The sequence below is a fragment of the Bos taurus genome, chromosome 27 (assembly GCF_002263795.3).
Source record: "Bos taurus isolate L1 Dominette 01449 registration number 42190680 breed Hereford chromosome 27, ARS-UCD2.0, whole genome shotgun sequence".
Taxonomy (NCBI): domain Eukaryota; kingdom Metazoa; phylum Chordata; class Mammalia; order Artiodactyla; family Bovidae; genus Bos; species Bos taurus.
The window spans coordinates 44,775,559-44,794,882 of NC_037354.1; the positions used below are offsets into that span (position 1 = coordinate 44,775,559).

Below are 19,324 nucleotides of genomic sequence, written 5' to 3' on the forward strand. Positions count from 1 at the left end.
ATCGCTCATTATTAAAGAAATGAAAATCAAAACTACAATGAGATATCACCTTACACCAGTCAGAACGGCCATCATCAAAATGTCTACAAACAGTTAATGCTGGAGATGATGTGGAGAAAAGGGAAAGCTCTTGCAATGTTGGTGGTAATGTAAATTGATACAGCCACTGTGGAAGACAGTATGGAGATTCCTTTAAAAACTGGGAATAAACCACCATATGAACCAGCAATCCTACTCCTAGGCATATATCCTGAGGAAACCAAAATTGAAGAAAGACACATGTATCCCATTGTTCATTGTAGCACTATTTACAATAGCTAGAACATGGAAGCAACCTATATGTCCATCGACAGATGAGTGGATAAAGAAGTTGTGGTACAAATACACAATGAAATATTGCTTAGCCAGAAAAAGGAACATATTTGAGTCAGTTCTAATGAGGTAAATGAACCAAGAGCCTATTATACAGAGTGAAGTAAGTCAGAAAGATAAATTTTGTATTCTAACATATACATACAGAATCTAGAAAAATGATACTGAATAATTTATTTACAGTGTACCACCTGACCTGCCTCTTGAGAAACCTGTATGCAGGTCAGGAAGTAACAGTTAGAACCAGACGTGGAACAACAGGCTGTATATTGTCACCCTGCTTATTTAACTTATATGCAGAGTACATCATGAGAAAGGCTGGGCTGGAGGAAGCACAAGCTGAAATCAAGATTGCCGGGAGAAATATCAATAACCTCAGATATGCAGATGACACCACCCTTATGCATAAAGTGAAGAACTAAAGAGCCTCTTGGTGAAAGTGAAAGAAGTGAAAAAGTTGGCTTAAAGCTCAACATTCAGAAAACGAAGATCATGGCATCTGGTCCCATCACTTCATGGCAAATAGATGGGGAAACAGTGGCTGACTTTTTTTTTCTGGGCTCCAAAATCACAGCGGATGGTGACTGCAGCCATGAAATTAAAAGACGCTTGCTCCTTGGAAGGAAAGTTATGACCAACCTAGACAGCATATTCAAAAGCAGAGACATTACTTTGCCAACAAAGGTTCATCTAGTCAAGGCTATGGTTTTTCCTGTGGTCATGTATGGATGTGAGAGTTGGACTGTGAAGAAGGCTGAGTACCGAAGAATTGATGCTTTTGAAGTGTGTTGTTGGAGAAGACTCTTGAGAGTCCCTTGGACTGAAAGGAGATCCAACCAGTCCATCTTAAAGGAGATCAGTCCTGGGTGTTGATTGGAAGGACTGATGCTAAAGCTGAAACTCCAATACTTTGGCCACCTCATGCGGAGAGCTGACTCATTGGAAAAGACCTTGATGATGGGAAAGATTGAGGGCAGGAGGAGAAGGGGATGACAGAGGATGAGATGGCTGGATGGCATCACCAACTCAATGGACATGGGTTTGGGTGGAGTCTGGGAATTGGTGACGGACAGGGAGGCCTGGCATGCTGCGGTTCATGGGATTGGAAAGAGTCGGACATGACTGAGTGACTGAACTGAACTGAATGGAGAAACAGACATAGAGAACAGACTTATGGACATGGGGAGAGGGGAGGAGAGGGTGAGATGTATGGAAAAAGTAACATGGAAACTTACATTACCATGTGTAAAATAGACAGCCAACAGGAATTTGCTGTATGGCTCAGGAAACTCAAACAGGGGCTCTGTATCATCCTGGAAAGGTGGGGTGGGGAGGGAGATGGGAGGGAGGTTCAAAAGGGAGGGGATATATAGATACCTATGGCTGATTCATGTTGAGGTTTGACAGAAAATAACAAAATTCTGTAAAGCAATTATCCTTCACTTAAAAAACAAATTAATTTAAAAAATCAATCCACAGTCAGTGAAGAGTACTCTGTCCATGGAATTCCCCAGGCAAGAATACTGGTGTGGGTAGCCATTCCCCTCTCCAGGGTATCTTCCTGACCCAGCGATCAAATTCGTGTCCCCCACCTAGCAGGCAGATTCTTTACCATCTGAGCCATGAGGGAATGTGAACGTGTTATTTTTCCTGTATACTGTCCAAAACTGCAAATCATTAAAAAAATAAATAAATAAACTTTGCTAATTGTATAGGTTAAACTGGCATTTATATTCTTTGCTACCAGCAGACCTGTCTTATAAGAAATTCTATCTTTGGCTATCTATTTTACATATGGTAATGTAAGTTTCCATGAAGGAATACTTCATGATGAAAGAAATGTAAATTCTAAATTCATGTTAATGTATCAACAAGTTTATTTTATGTACTTTTCAGTTCGGGCTTCCCAGGTGGTACTAGTGGTAAAGAACCCTCCTGCTAATGCAGAAGACTTAAGTGATGCTTGTTCCATCCCCAGATTGGGAAGATCTCCTGCAGCAGCGCATGGCAATCCACCCGAGTATTCTTGCCTGGAGAGTCCCTTGGACAGAGGAGCCTGGCAAGCTGCAGTTTATGGGGTCACAAAGAGTTGGACATGACTGAAGGGACTTAGCATGCATGCACACACAATTTTTTAAGTTATTGAGTACTTATAACTACATGATCTCAGTAAAAGATGGTACACCATTGAACATCTACAAAGTAAACATAAGTACTTGTACAAAATACTCTGTTTACTATGAGACTAACCATATTTGTGGAGAACAAATACATCATTTCTTTATTCTTTAATCATTCTAAGTTCCCTTGACTTATTGACAGGAATCCCACCAGTTTCCATTGACACTTGTTTTCTCCTGACCTTTAAGTGTTCAAAGATCCAAGAGGCTTACCCGGTGCAAAGGTAAGTCAGCTTTCTCCTGACATCAAGAGTAGAAGGATCTGGAGACTAATGAAAACCCTAGAGTTGTCATCACTAGAGCAGAATCTTGCAGTCCTTTGGAAACTCATGCCTAAGATAATACTAGTCCATATGTCTACACGGCTTCTAACATGGTCCACTTGTGGGCTTCAAGTTACAGCTCTGTTATTTAACACCCATATATACAGCCAGTATTCTCCAAAGAAAATTTATTTATTTTTTCCCAAAGAAAATTAAAAAGCCCCCCTCCCCTCTGAAGGTGATGTTCTTTCTAGGAAATTTACTAAATGTGCCTGCTACTGATCTTGGTTGGAGATCTTCAGTTCACTAAAGAAATCTTCCTAACACTGAAATGAAAGTCCTATTCTTGGTAACTCTCAAGTTCTTGGAGTACATATTTCTGAAGGGTAGAGACGGGGGGCTTCCCTGATGGCTCAGCAGGTAAAGAATCTGCCTGCAATGCAAGAGACAAAGGAGATGCAGGTTCAATCCTTGCTTAGAGAAGATCCTCTGGAGGAGGAAATGGCAACCCACTTAATACTGTTGCCTGAAAAATCCCATGGATAGAGGGGCCTGGAGTCCCAAAGGGTCGGACATGACTGAGCGTGAGCACAGCAACAAAGGTGGAGACTAGGACTTGAGCCCATGTCATACTTTTTGACAGTCTAATGACTGAAAGTTTTACTTAGTGCCTGCCAACGCAAGAATTTTAAATAAAAAGTGATAATATATCAAATGAAAGAAGGGGAATGTTTTGTTCAGGTGCTTCCAAATAGGATTAGAATGGTTGGGCAAAGCATTCCTTCCCCTTCTCAGTAAATATTTTACATACCAGGGTTCACAGGAGTTGTAATCTTGTTCATACCAGAAAGGAGTCTGTCAAGAGGTAAATGGCCATACCAAAAAGCTCCTAAGTAAGGTCTGTTCCAGATAAAGTCTCAGTTTGTATATAAAACAAACTCCGGTTTTAAAGACTTTATGTTAAAGACTTCCTTTAAAAGGAACCCTTTGTTAAATGTCCTTGTCTTGGCAGATATAGTCTACCCTGTAAAAATACATAATCCAAGAAACTTGAGAGGTATCAAGAATAGATTTCTCCATGTTACTACAAATGGCATAATTTCATCCTTTTTAATGACCGAGTAATATTCCACTGTATATATGTACCACATCTTCTGTATTCATTCATCTGTCATTGGGCACTTATGTTGCTTCTCTGTCGTGGCTTGTGAATCGTGTTGCAACAAACATTACAGGGTGCATGGGTGCTTCAGTGGTAGGATTCCCGCCTGCCACGCGGGAGGCCCGGGTTCAATTTCTGGCCCGTGCAGCCACTGTGTCCCCTTTTTAGGACTTCCTGGTAGCTCAAACGGTAAAGAATCGGCCTACAAAGCAGGAGACCAGGGTTCAATGCCTGGGTTGGGAAGATCCTCTGGAGAAGGGAATGGCAACCACTCCAGTACTCTTGCCTGGAGAATTCCATGGACATAGAATTCCATGGCTACAGTTCATGGGGTTGCAAAGAGTCGGGCACAACTGAGCAATTAACACAAACATTTATTAGAATACATCCTTTCAAACTGTGGTTTTCTGCAGATACATGCTCAGAATTGGGATTGTTGGATCATAATGTAGCTCTATTTTTAATTTTTTAAGGAACCTCTACACTATTCCCCTTGGTGGCAATTTACATTCCCACCAACAGTACATGAGAGGTCCCTCTCCCCCTACCCTCTCCTGCAATCACTGTTTGTAGACTTTCTGATGATGGCCATTCTGACTGGTATGAGGTGACATCTCCTTATAGTTTTGATTATCATACAAAGTGAAGTAAGTCAAATAGAGAAAGACAAATGTCATGATATCACTTATATGAGGAATAGAAACAATAGATACAAATCAATTTACCCAACGGTTACCGAGTCACAGACTTAGAAAACAAACTTACGGTCATCAAAGGGGAAGTGTGGTGGGGGGATAAATCGGGAGTCTGGGACTGACACGCACACACTGTTATGTTTCAAATAGACAAGGAGCAGGGACCCACCGTTTGGCTGGTGGGCCAGGGACTGCTGCTCAATAATCCATAATAACCTAAATGGGAAGAGAATCTCAAAAAGAACAGATAAATGTGTGTGTGCAACTGAGTCACTTTGTGTACACCTGAAACTGACTCAACAGTGTTCATCAGCTACACTCCAACAAAAGTTTTTTAAAAAGAGTTGGTTTCTAAGAGCTCCTAGGTCTTCAACTTCTTACTTTTTTTCTTCCAAATGTATTTATTCATGAGAAATAAACTTGTTTATTCATGAGTTTAGGATCTATATATCCAGGGATTTAAAGGTGAAGTGGACTTGTCCATAACAAGCTCGTATTTGAGTAGACATGTCAACAAAAAAACAATGAGGGAACTATGAACAGAGTGCTGAGGAAAAACAGAAAGTGTCTGCCTGCCTGCATAAGAGCATCAGAGTAAAAGTAGGATTTGAGCTGGTTCTAAGCTAGTTGTGAGCATGGTCAGATTTCACACCTGCCATGCTCTCAATTAGTAGCATTGACTTTTTGATCATATGTGGTTTGGCATTATCTCCTTCCTTTCTCACACCTATCTTCTGGAATATATAAGCTTTTTTCCTCAAATAATGGAAGATTGCTTTTCAAGAAATGATAGAATTATATTTGTGCTTCTATATTAGAACCTAAAGATGTGCTCTGAATATTCATCTGAAAAAGGTACTGAAGGATCCCTCAGGTGAAGATGAAGCAGAGAGCCATGTCAGGAAGAGGAAATATATATATTTATCTAAAAATATTCAGAGGGAAACTAAAGGCGGTAACAGGTGCAGGAATAAATAAAATAATTTCACTGGGCTTTCTGAAAGACAGCTTACCATTGCTCACTATAGGAGGGGAAAAGAGTTAAAGGCGAAGGAGAGGAGTTGTGAGCTATGTCTAGAAAGATGGATTTTGAGGTTCTTCTGTGCATAACAGTTTCAAAGAAAAGGTTTTATTCAGGGGAGGGGCATACAGTGGAGTTTGAATTTTAGGGAGATAATTATCTAGGCAATACAGAAGATGGGCTAAAATGAGAAGGGATGTCGATAGGAAGTCTGGTTAGGGGAGTGTTGCAATGACGATAAGGTAAATATAGCAGCATTTCCTACAAAAAAGCAACTGAATTAGAAATCCTGTGAATTGGAAAATATAGGATTTGGTGATTGATTCAATTGTATGGGGAAATAAGTTAGAGTCCATCTTGGACATGTTGGTGGATAGTGGTTCCATAATTCAGACTAGTGAGAAAAGATGAAGACAGATTGTGGTGGACGATTGAGGATGGTCAGACATGCTAAGCTTTGGAGGCCAGAAGGAAGCTCTAATGGGTGCATAAGGAATCGAAAATATGAGTATGGTGCTTTATATATAATTGGCAACTAGAGAGCAAAACATAAGTAGTTACCATTATAAGTATAGTAGTCACAGTCATGGCTGTCTAAATACAGAAAAAGAGTTTAGAAATGAGATAAATAGAAATTCCAGGATGAAACCTAGGGAACATTTAACTGATCACAGAGAAAGAAAATCTAAAGAAGGAAATTGAAAATGTCTCCTGAGAGATGTACTAAAACACAATTTTCCTTTAAAATGAACTTTCATTCATTGATTAAGTCGTGTTTTGCAACATTTGCTGTATGCTTACCACATACCAGGAACATGTTAGAATTGGAAACAAAATGATGCACAAGGAAAGCATGCTTCCTGCTTTGTTAAGAGTTTGCATAAAAGAAAGTGTGTGTCTGTGAGAAAAGGAGTTCCAGTTTGGACAGTCCCAAGTTGGACAATATATGAACATGAACAGACTAGACAAGAAAACAGAGGCTTTTTAGAGACAAACAGAAGAGGAGGAAAGAATGGGAAATTAAAGAAAAAGCAAGGATAGAGAATAGAAGAAGCAGAAGAAATTTGTCTCCAAAATATGAAGGGATAAAAGTCTTTCATGATATGTTGTGGTAATGGAAACAAGGCAGTGGGATTTGTTCAAAAGGAGGTTATTGTTAACATTAGAGAGAGTATTTTTTTTTTTTTTTTTAGAGAGAGTATTTATAATAAAAGAGGAGACCAAAAAATGAAGTGTATAATTCTACAAGAAAATTTATTCTGTTTTTCAACAAACAAATAACAAGAAATAAATTGGATGTAGAAGAAATTGGTACAAATTAATAGACTCAACTGACATGTGTGGGATTTGTCTAGATTCAGTCTTCAAAAATGAGTTGTAAAACATCTTTATTAAAAAATTTTTTAAAATCCTTAGAAGACAACTTAGGAAATTTGAACATTGACTAGATGTTTTATGATGCTATTTTTTAAATTTTGTATGTGTGAAATTGGTATTGTGCTTATGTTTTCAACAGAACTGATTGTTTAGAGTAACACATTGATGTCTGAACGAAACATGAGTGAGTTTGTGATTTCCTTATCCAACAGTGTGGATACGGAGTTGCGGAAGGGGCAGCGTTTGTGGGATGCAGAATGATTCTGTGCTGATAATTGTTAAATCTAGTGATTTAGGGAAGAGATTTTGAAACTTTTCTCTCCTGTGACCATTTGAAATTTTCATAATAAGAAAGAATCAAGTAAAATTACCAAAAACATACAGACAATAAATGAGAAATAATTAAAATGAAATGAATTATTTCTCTTTCTTCAAGAAGTTTGCTCTAAATAGACTGGGAAAGTTTACCCTTGGAAAGAATATAAAGCAGTGGCAAAGAGTAGGCTTGCTTATTTGTTATTTACATAATATTTTCTGAGTCTTAGGCAATGTGCTAGACAAAAGAATATACACAAAAGACAATTTATGATAAAGGGCAACATCTGGAGAAATGTGTTCTTTTAAAAGTTATTGCAGTTAAGAAATACAAGAAATCACTGAATGTTAAAGAGGTGTCAGTGAGGCACTCAGATCTGTCCTTTCCAAGTGAAGCCACTAGTCATGTGTGGCTACTGACCCTGTGGCTGTGCCTAGCAGGACTGAGGAACCCAAGTTTTTAATTTAATGTAAATTTATTTGCATTTTAGAATTTAAGTAACGTAAAATGTTTTGGGATTGTGCAACTCTGTTATTCTGGTGGAGTAACAAGTCACTTTAACTGTTGGATCATGTAAGATATTATTGTTATTTTATAGTACATATGCTGAGAACAGTCATCATTTCAAAGGTTACACACAAACCTGTCATCAATCTAGTTGTTGTCCACAGACTGATTCAGTTTGAATGATTTCTTTTTCTAAGCACCAGTTTAATACTTTAATGTGTTTATTTGAATATTTTTTGCAGACAAAAAGAGTTGCAGTGGTATCTGTGTAAATTGTAATTGGCAATTAAATGGAAATATTTATTATAATTATAATGTAATTCAATTATTTTTAATTAAAACGTAAATATGGCAATTAAAACTAGCTGGAGGAGAACAAAATGAAAAAGTTGCTTGATTTGCAGAAACAATCTTAGGGGTAAATGGACAATGGTTAGTGGACATGAAAAATTGATAAATTAATCTTATTAGCCAAAGAAGAATTGAAGAAATTCGTTATTGAAAATAAAAATAAAATATTCTCCAATTTTATAAATTATTCTTTACAGAATTTAAGATTATAGCATTGGCTAGCTATAAAACAGCTTGAGTTTTTGCACACAGACAAAAGTCCAATTTTAGATAAGAGACAGTAAAATAAACCATTATTTCAGTTAGGAAAATTTGGTTACTGAGTAATGAGGAAAAGATTTTAATTTTAAAACATTGAAAGTTACTCAGTTAACCAAACTAACAATTGTTCATATTACACCTTTCCAACAATATCAAATCTTAGTTGATTCAAAATTTGAAAAATTACAAATGCTTTACTTTTTGCCTAGAACAGTGATGGATTATAAAACACACAACCCAATTAAATATCTGGGCATGTTTTGTCTCAATGGACTATCAAATTTATGAGGCAATGTTCCCAATTTGCACTCTAAAATACCAACCTTAGGGTACACATACTTCTGAATATTTTATATCTCTCAAAAAAGGATTTTAGCTAGATATGGAAAAAAAACACTGATTTTTATTACTACGAAGGGTGCTCTATACTAAGTCAAAAACTTGGATTTATTATGCTTTTAAAACAAGAGATTGATAGCTCACTTATTGCTTCATTGCACTGTGTGATACATGTTGAAAATACACTTAAGTTTTGGAAGTATACTGTGAAAACTGTCATAAATATTCATCATAATCAATTTTTGGAACTTCTGAAGAAAATTAAAGAATATATTTAAGGATCTTTAGTTCTTTGCTGGTGCTCATTGATTGACCTATGCATGCTAAGTCTCTTCAATTGTGTGCAACTCTTTGGACTGTAACTCACAAGGCTCCTCTGTCCATGGGATTCTCCAGGCAAGAATATTGGAGTGGGTTGCCATTTCCTCCTCCAGGGGATCTCTCTAACTCAGGGATTGAACCCGAGTCTCCTGTGGCTCCTGGAAGCCTTTTTAAAAAGGTTTATTGTACTGCTAAATTCAAAATTTTATTGAAACAAAAAAAGTGTTTGCCAAATATTCAGTTGTGCTTAATCACTCAGTCATGCCCAACTCTGCAACCCTTTGGACTATACTCTCCAGGCTCCTCTGACCATGGATTTTTTAGGCAAGAATACTGAAGTGGGTTGCCATTTTTCTCCTCCAGGGAATTTTTATAACCCAGAGATTGAACCTGCATATCCTGCATCTCCTACATTGCAGGTAGACTGTTTACCCACTGAGCCGTTGGGGAAGCCCATAAACATTCAATAATCAAAGACAAAATAGTCATATGAATTAGGATTTTGTGCACTCCATATGAAGAAACTAAATGTAAAGCTTTAAAGAAAGGAATTTATTTGTGAGCTGACTAGACAGACACTAGAATTTCTTTTGAAATGAAGACTTTTGAAAATATAAATCAATGCTAAATTTATAAATATTTCTAATATAAATCAATATTCACAGTGAATTGTGCTATGCAAATCAGCTGCAAAATTACAAAAATAAATTTTAAAGGATTTATTCATATTGTCAAGTTCAGAATCTCCCTTCAATTTTTGCAGTGTCTCTTTGAACTCAATGTTAATAATCTCAAAGTGACACAAGAATTGTGAATTTATATAACTTGGACAGATAATGCTTTTGCTTCAGAGTCAAATCAACTCTCCTACAAAAGATGGACACATTTTATCAATATAGGTGTGAAAATTAAAGGAAAATTACTTTTTTCATTTTCACTTTAATTATTGGGAAACTTATTTATGCTGAGAATGACTTGAATATGTAAATCTAATCTTTCAACTACAAATGTTATGATCTAAATAGAGATCAGTAATATCCAATGAAAATTTAGCATCTGAATTGAGATGTGCAAAGGTTCAAAATGCATACCAGATTTTAAAGACTTCACACAAGAAAAAGATTAAATATGTCAATATTTTTGAGTTGATTACATCTTGAAATTATAATGTTCTAGTATATTTGGCTAAATAAAATATGTATCGATATAAGACTCTTGTTCCTTGGAAGAAAAGTTATGACCAATCTAGAGAGCTTATTAAAAAGCAGAGATGATACTTTGCCAACAAAGATCTGTCTAGTCAAACCTATGGCTTTTCCAGTAGTCATGCATGAATGAGAGAGTTGGACTACAAGGAAAGCTGAGGGCCGAATAACTCATGCTTTTGAACTGTGGTGTTAGAGAAGACTCTTGAGAGTCCCTTAGACTGCAAGGAGATCCAGCCAGTCTATCCTATAGGAAATCACTCCTGAATATTAATTGGAAGGACTGATACTGAAGCTGAAACTCCAATACTTTGGCCACCTGCTGGGAAGAACTGACTCAAAGGAAAAGACCCTGATGCTGGGAAAGATTGAAAGCAGGAGAAGGGGACAACAGAGGATGAGATGGTTGGATGGCATCACCGACTCAATGGACATGAATCTGAGTAAACTCCAGAAGTTGGTGATGGGCAGGGAGGCCTGGCGTGCTCCAGTCCATGAGGTTGCAAAGAGTCAGACACGACTGAGCAACTGAACTGAACTGATCAATATCAATTATAGTTTGGTTTTACTTTCTTCCTGTGGATATTAGAAAATCTTAAACTAAATTACTGACTCATAATACTTCTACTGGGTGGTTCAGAATCAGGAAATGCATGTAATTAGAACATATACAGCAAGACAAAAGAATGTGAGTATTATCTCATATTAGAAACTGGCTTAAAACCATCTATGCTTAAAATAACACTTCCAAATGAGCAGAACTAAGAGAAAAATAAGAAAAAGAAGAATGATAAATTGTTCTAGAGGAAATAAGTAGGAATTTGAAGTAGAAATAGAGAACAGTGAAGAGAAGAATGAGAAAGTAAGAAGGATACTTGTGACTAAGTTCACAAAAATATCAAAGGGACATTTAAGAAGAAAGTAAACTAATGATTTTTTTTTGGTCTTCCATATGGATACATAACATGAACATACATGTCCACTATGACCAATATATTTTTTCCAACAAATTCTACTATATATATTAGTGCTTTGTGAGAGTGATATCTTTGGGAGAAATCAAGGAAGACAGACCATGTTCTGCCTCCAAACTTCAGTTCAGTTCAGTTCAGTCACTCAGTTGTATTCGACTCTAATGCGACCCCATGGACTGCAGCACGCCAGGCCCACCAACTCCCAGAGCTTACTCAAACTCATGTCCATTGAGTCGGTGATGCCATCCAATCATCTCATCCTCTGTCGTCCCCTTCTCCTCCTGCCTTCAATCCTTCCCAGCATCAGAGTCTTTTCAACTGAGTCAACTTTTTGCACGAGGTGGCCAAAGTTTTGGAGTTTTAGCTTCAGCATCAGTCCTTCCAATACATATTCAGGACTGATTTCCTTTATGATGGACTGGTTGGATCCCTTGCAGTCCAAGGGACTCTCAAGAGTCTTCTCCAACACTACACTTCAAAACATCAATTCTTTGGTGCTCAGCTTTCTTTATAGTCCAACTCTCACATCCATACACGACTACTGGGAAAACCATAGCTTTAACTAGACAGACCATTGTTGGCAAAGTAATGTCTCTGCTTTTTAATATGCTGTCTAGATTGGTCATAACTTTTCTTCCAAGCAGCAAGCTCCTTTTAATTTCATGGCTGCAGTCACCATCTGCAGTGATTTTGGAGGCCCCCAAAATAAGTCTGCCACTGTTTCCTCTGTTTCCCCATCTATTTCCCATGAAGTGATGGGACCAGATGCCATGATCTTAGTTTTCTGAGTGTTGAGCTTTAGGCCAACTTTTTCACTCTCCACTTTCACTTTCATCAAGAGGCTTTTTAGTTCCTCTTCACTTTCTGCCATAAGGGTGGTGTCATCTGCATATCTGAGGTTATTGATATTTCTCCCAGCAATCTTGATTCCAGCTTGTGCTTCTTCCAGTCCAGCGTTTCTCATGATGTACTCTGCATAGAAGTTAAATAAGCAGGGTGACAATATACAGTCTTGATGTACTCCTTTTCCTATTTGGAACCAGGCTGTTGTTCCATGTCCAGTTCTAACTGTTGCTTCCTGAGCTACATACAGGTTTCTCAGGAGGCAGGTCAGGTGGTCTGGTATTCCCATCTCTTGAAGAATTTTCCACAGTTTGTGGTGATCCACAGAGTCAAAGACTTTGGCTTAGTCAATAAAGCAGAAGTAGACATTTTTCTGGAACCCTCTTGCTTTTTGGATGATACAGCAGATGTTGGCAATCTGATCTCTGGTTACTCTGCCTTTTCTAAAACCAGCTTGAATATCTGTAATTTAATGGTTCACATATTACTGAAACCTGGCTTGGAGAATTTTGAATATTATTTACTAGCATGTGAGATGAGTGTAATTGTGCAGTAGTTCGAGCATTCTTTGGCATTGCCTTTCTTTGGGATTGGAATGAAAACTGACCTCTCCAGTGCTGTGAGCACTGCTGTGTTTTCCAAATTTGCTGGCATATTGAGTGCAGCATTTATACAGCATCGTCTTTTTGAAGGATTTGAAATAGCTCAACTGGAATTCCATCACCTCCACTAGCTTTGTTCGTAGTGATGCTTCCTAAGGCCAATTGACTTCACATTCCAGGATGTCTGGCTCTAGGTGAGTGATTGCACCATCATGATTATCTGGGTTGTGAAGATCTTTTTTGTTCAGTTCTGTGTATTCTTGCCACCTCTTCTTAATATCTTCTGCTTCTTTTAGGTTCATACCATTTCTGTCCTTTATTGAACCCATCTTTGCATGAAATGTTCCCTTGGTATCTCTAATTTTTCTTGAAGAGATCTCTACTCTTTCCCATTCTATTGTTTTCCTCTATTTCTTTGCACTGATCACTGAGGAAGGCTTTCTTATCTCTCCTTGCAATTCTTTGGAATTCTGCATTCAAATGGGTATATCTTTGCTTTTCTCCTTTGCTTTCCACTTCTCTTTACACAGCTATTTGTAAGGCCACCTAGGACAGCCATTTTGCCTTTTTGTATTTCTTTTTCTTGGGGATGGTCTTGATCCCTGTCTCCTGTACAGTGTCACAAACCTCCACTCATAGTTCACCAGACACTCTATCAGATCTAGTCCCTTAAATCTATTTCTCACTTCCAGTGTATAATCATAAGGGATTTAATTTAGGTCATACCTGAATGGCGTAGTGGTTTTCCCTACTTTCCTCAATTTAAGTCTAAATTTGGCAATAAAGAACTCATGATCTAAGCCACAGTTTGCTCCCAGTTTTTTTTTTTTTTTTCTCCTGACTGTATAGAACTTCTCCACCTTTGGCTCCAAAGAATATAATCAATCTGATTTCGGTGTTGACCATCTGGTGATGTCCATGTGTAGAGTCTTCTCTTGTGTTGTTGGAAGAGGGTGTTCGCTATGACCAGTGTGTTCTCTTGGCAAAACTCTGTTAGCCTTTGCCCTGCTTCATTCTGTACTCCAAGGCCAAATTTGCCTGTTACTCCAGGTGTTTCTTGACTTCCTACTTTTGCATTCCAGTCCCCTATAATGAAAAAGACATCTTTTTTGGATGTTAGTTCTAGAAAGTCTTGTAGGTCTTCATAGGACCTTTCAACTTCAGCTTCAGCATTACTGGTCAGGGCATAGACTTGGATTACTGTGATACTGAATGGTTTGCCTGGAAATGAACAGAGATCATTCTGTCATTTTTGAGATTGCATCCAAGTACTGCATTTCAGACTCTTTTGCTGACTGTGATGGCTACTCCATTTCTTCTAAGAGATTCTTGCCCACAGTGGTAGATATAATGGTCATCTGAGTTAAATTCATTCATTCCAGTCCATTTTGGTTCGCTGATTCCTAAAATGTTGGCATTCACTCTTGCCATCTCCTGTTTGACCACTTCCAATTTGTCTTGATTTATGGACTTAACATTCCAGGTTCCAGTGCAATTGCTCTGTACAGCATTGGACCTTGCTTTCATCACCAGTCACATCCACAAGTGGGTGCTGTTTTTGCTTTGGCTCCATCTCTTCATTCTTTCAGGAGTTATTTCTCCACTGATCTCCAGTAGCATTTTGGGCACCTACCAACCTGGGGAGTCCATCTTTTAATGTCTTATCTTTTTGCTTTTTCATACTGTTCATGGGGTTCTCAAGGCAAGAATACTGAAGTTTTTTGCCTTTCCCTTCTCCAGTGGACCACATTTTGTGCTCCAAACTTCAACCATGTGTAAATGAGATGCCCAAGAGATAATTTTCTGCCAAATTCAATGGATGCCACAGATCAGTGTAAGAATTAAGTAAGAAAAACACAAGTCATTTAGTCTTTTTTCTACCCTGAATGCATAGAAGAAACAAAATGATATCGAGTTTCATGCACATGAAATCTGAATTCACAAAATTTTGTTTGCATTAAGAAAAACACAGTAACTCAGTTGATTTTTGTCAGTCATTTCTAGCAAATTATTTCTTCTATTTAATAATTTGCATTATTTCTCATATTGACGTTAGTTACCAATATTTTTATTTTCAACTGGATTTTTTAACCAAAAGCAGAAAGTATTCCAAAATTATTTTCTCTGGAAAACAACTCCAGAAAAATGTTGAGTGAGAAGTCTGTGAAAATGGATCATATCATATATTATTACCATCATAGAAATTGTTAATTTTCCCATCAAATAAGTTTTTCTTTGTCTCCCATAGTTATAGCATCCCCAGTTCTAAGCACGCACATGACCAGTCGTGATAATGAGTGCATTTCTCCATTTCCCATGGAGCAGCTATGGATGCTACTAAGTCCTGACCGATGGGATGGGAGCAGAAGTGATGATGCTGTTTTTAGGGCATGGCATCCCTTTCCCTTGTGCCCCTCTCATTCTATACACTATAACTGTACATAAGATTGATTTATAGCAGCATCTTGGAGATGGGAGAGAAGGAGCTAGATCTGGGTCTCAACATTGTGGAAGACATAATCTAGTTCTAAACCATTTAAGCACATATTGTATAACCAAGTTTACATATTTCTATAAAAAATAAAAATTGAAATGTGGAAACAGCCAGAAAGAAGATATTTATCTTAATAGGTTGGGCAAGATAAGTATACAGATGACTGAAACTTTTTCAAGATAGTTCTCAAAGCTCTGTCCAAGACAATTTAATCAATTTGCCTGTTTGCTCCTTGAGCAGAAATTTTGTTATATAATTTAGCTTACTAACATTTGCTCTCATTTAGACTTGTAACTTTGATAACTAGCAGTACTTGGCGTCTTCCATTCTAAAGCTCTACAGTCACCCTGATTTTACTCTATGACGTTCACCCTCACCTGAGTCTCCAGGTAAGAGGTCCTCCCAGCCTTTACTTTCCTGATCCATGGCTTTGTATCAGCACACTACATTAAGAGATGAAAGGCATGAAGAAGCTCATTATTTTACAGGCTAACATTTAAAAATTAATTGCTGTATTTAACAGCTATATTTGCTAAAGATGGGAAAATAATTCTTCATTACTATTTTGAAAGGGCTGCCATAGTTGTGATGTTCAAAATATAACTATCATGCAGTTCAGAGAGCTGTCATCAGTAAATCATAAGGAGAAAGAAGAGAGTCCAAGGACAATGTCAGGGAAAAGCTGACCAGAATTTAATCTTTACTCATCCACCCACCCATTCACTCATAAATATTAGTGAATATCTAAAATGTGGAAAGAACTATGCTATGGTCTCAATGTCTGTGTTCTTCCCAAACTCCTGTGTTGAAATCTTAATGCCCGATGTGATGGTGTTAGATGTATTTTGTTATAGCAGCCCAAACAGACTAAGACTGTTTAAATACTTGACAAACTGCACTGAAAAAAATAACACTCTTTTTCTTCATATGGCTGACATTTTAAAGAAAGAAACAGACATTTAGAAATCAATCACCTAATTATTTAAATTACTTTATGAAAGGACTTTTCAAGAGAAACACACACGTTTTTGAGAGCCTGTTAGGTGACACTTACTAGGTTTGGGAGTTATAATATGTTTCCTAGAGAGATCAGTGTTTGATTTGAGCTCTAAAGTAGGTAGTAATTAGGAAAAGGTGGAAAGGGAGATCATTTCTGACAGGATGAAAGTATATGTGAAATTCTGAGCCAGGAATAATATAAGGCTTTTAAGGAACTCAAGTTGACTTACATGGCTAAAATTAGGAGAGCTAGGAGAAGGTTTGGAGAAGGCAATGGCACCCCACTCCAGTACTCTTGCCTGGAAAATCCCATGGGCAGAGGAGCCTGGTCAGCTTCAGTCCATGGGGTCACTAAGAGTCAGACACGACTCAGCGATTTCACTTTCACTTTTCACTTTCATGCATTGGAGAAGGAAATACCAACCCACTCCAGTGTTCTTGCCTGGAGAATCCCAGGGACAGGGGAGCCTGGTGGGCTGCCGTCCATGGGGTCGCACAGAGTCAGACATGACTGAAGCAACTTAGCAGCAGCAGCAGGAGAAGGTTAGCAAGTAGATGAAGTTGATGAATTAGGCAAGGACTAGATCAGGCCTCACCTTGGAAGCCATATGGATGATTTCAAGTTTGTTCTAAAGACAATAAAAAGTATTTAAATGTTTTAGCACAGTGATGGTGGTATGTGTGTATTCCTGAAAGTGATAGTCACTCAGTCATGTCCGACTCTTTGCGACCCCATGGACTATACAGTCCATGGAATTCTTCAGGCTATAATACTGGAGTGGGTAGTGTTTCCCTTCTCCAGGGGACCTTCCCAACCCAGGGATCGAACCCAGATCTCCCTCATTGCAGACGGTCTCTTTACCAGCTGAGCCACAAGGAAAGTGTATTCATGCAGTGACATAATTATATTTTTATGTTTCACTTTGGCTCTCAAATGGGGAATACATAGAAGAGAAGAGAGACGAGAAGACAAAAGTTCAGTTCAAGACATTTGCCAGCTGAAAAACGATATAAATGTGGGCATGGATGATGCTAGTGCAGGTGGGGCAACATAAAGAGGTTCCACCTATTCAGAAGTGACAGAATTGTGCAGGCGGTATATATGGAGAAACGGAGTCATAGATAACTCTCAAGCTGCCAGCTTTCATGATCAGACATGAAATATGGTCATTCACTAGGAAAGACCATATTGGAGGAGGTGTGACTTCAGTAGAAAGATAATTAATTAAACTTTGAATAAATTGAAATTTCAGGACACGTTGGCACATAGTTAAGAAAGTAGACATATACAGTTTAAAAAGGCAGGTCTGAACTATTAAAAGACATCTGGGTAGGAGGAGAGAAAGGTACAGAGATAAAGGCAGAGAGAAAGAGAAAGGAAAAGGACTCTCTGTGTGTGGATGATAAATAAAGCCGTTCATTCATTCATTCCACAAATATGCACTGAGAACCTACCATGTGCCAGGAACTGTTCTAGACCCTGAGGATAGTTTAGTAAACAGACAAAATTTCTTACCCTTATTAGCTTATATTCTATTGTTAACAGACAAGTAAGAAGCATAACTGACAGGCAAATTATATGTTAGAATGTGATATACAGTGGAAGAAAAACAGCGTGGAAACTGAGGTTCAGAGCTGTGAAAGTGGGCACTGCAAAATGAAATCAGATGGTCAGGGTGGGGATGACTGACAAGATGACATTTGAGCAAAGACCTGAAATCAATGAGGATGGGAGCTGCCTGTGTACCCAGAGGATGAGTATTCCAGAGGGAGAAGCTGGAGCACGGGTGCTAAGGATGGAGGGCAGCTAGTGTGCTCAGGAAACAGAATAAGTCACTGCGGCTAGTGCAGAGTCGGTGAGAAGGAGAGCTGTCATAATGCAAACCGATACAACCTCTGTGGAGAACAATATGGAGATTCCTTAAAAAAAAAAAAACTAGGAATAAAAATACCATACGACCCAGCAAGCCCACTACTGGGCATATTCCCTGAGGAATCCAGAACTGAAAAAGACACAGGTACCCCAAGTTCATTGCAGCATTATTTACAATAGCTAGGACATGGAAACAATCTAGATGCTCATCCATAGATGAATAGATAAGGAAGCTGTGGTACATATACACAATAAAATATTGTGTATATAGACAGGCGCTTTAACCAGCTAAGCCACAGTGCTGGTAATGGAATATTACTCAGCTATAAAAAGGAACACATTTGAGTCAGTTCTAATAAAGTGGATGAATCTAGAGCCTGTTATACAGAGTGAAGGAAGTCAGAAAGAGAAAGGCACATGCTGTATATTAATGCATATATATGGAATCTAGAGAGATGGTATTGACAACCCTATGTACAGGGCAGCAAGATACAGACATAAAGAAAAATTTTTTGGATTCAATGGGAGAAGGAGAGAGTGGGAAGACTTGAGAGAATAGCATTGAAACACATACATTATCATATATAACATAGATAACCAGTGCAAGCTTGATGCATGGAGCAGGGCACCCAAAGCCGGAGCTCTGGGACAACCTAGGGGGGTGGGGTGGGGAAGGAGGTGGCACGGGGTTCAGGATGGAGGGGACACAGGTATACGCGTGGACGAGTCATATCGATGTATGGCAAAAACCATCACGATATTGTAAAGTAATTATCCTACAATTAAAATAAGTAAAAATTTTAAAAGAAAAAAATTTTTAAAAAGTCAGAAGAAAGAGGACGTAGTGAGATCCAGAACATAGTCTTACAGGTCATTGCAAAGATATTAGCGTTTAGTGTGTGAAGTAGGGAATCACTGAAGGATTTGAGTAGAAGACTGACATGATCTGATTTATATTTTTATTAGAAAACTCTAGATGTTGTGTTCAGCATGCCTGTTACATAGGTGACCATCATCCCAGTTTTCCTGGGACTGAGGAGTGTCCTGGGACACATCAATTTCAGTTCCAAAATCAGATAAGTCTAGGTGAGAAGTTAAAGAGCAGAAGTAGGAAAATGAGTTCAGAGGCTACTTCAATAATCTCGAGCAATCATGGTGCTTTGGACCAA

General features: G+C 38.1%; 1 non-coding gene across 1 annotated transcript; it reads left to right on the forward strand.

The window, feature by feature from the left end:
* Nucleotides 1-4,053: 4,053 nt before the first annotated feature.
* Nucleotides 4,054-4,124, forward strand: TRNAG-GCC (transfer RNA glycine (anticodon GCC)). The gene has a single exon. It is a non-coding gene; the product is annotated as a tRNA-Gly (tRNA).
* Nucleotides 4,125-19,324: the final 15,200 nt, after the last annotated feature.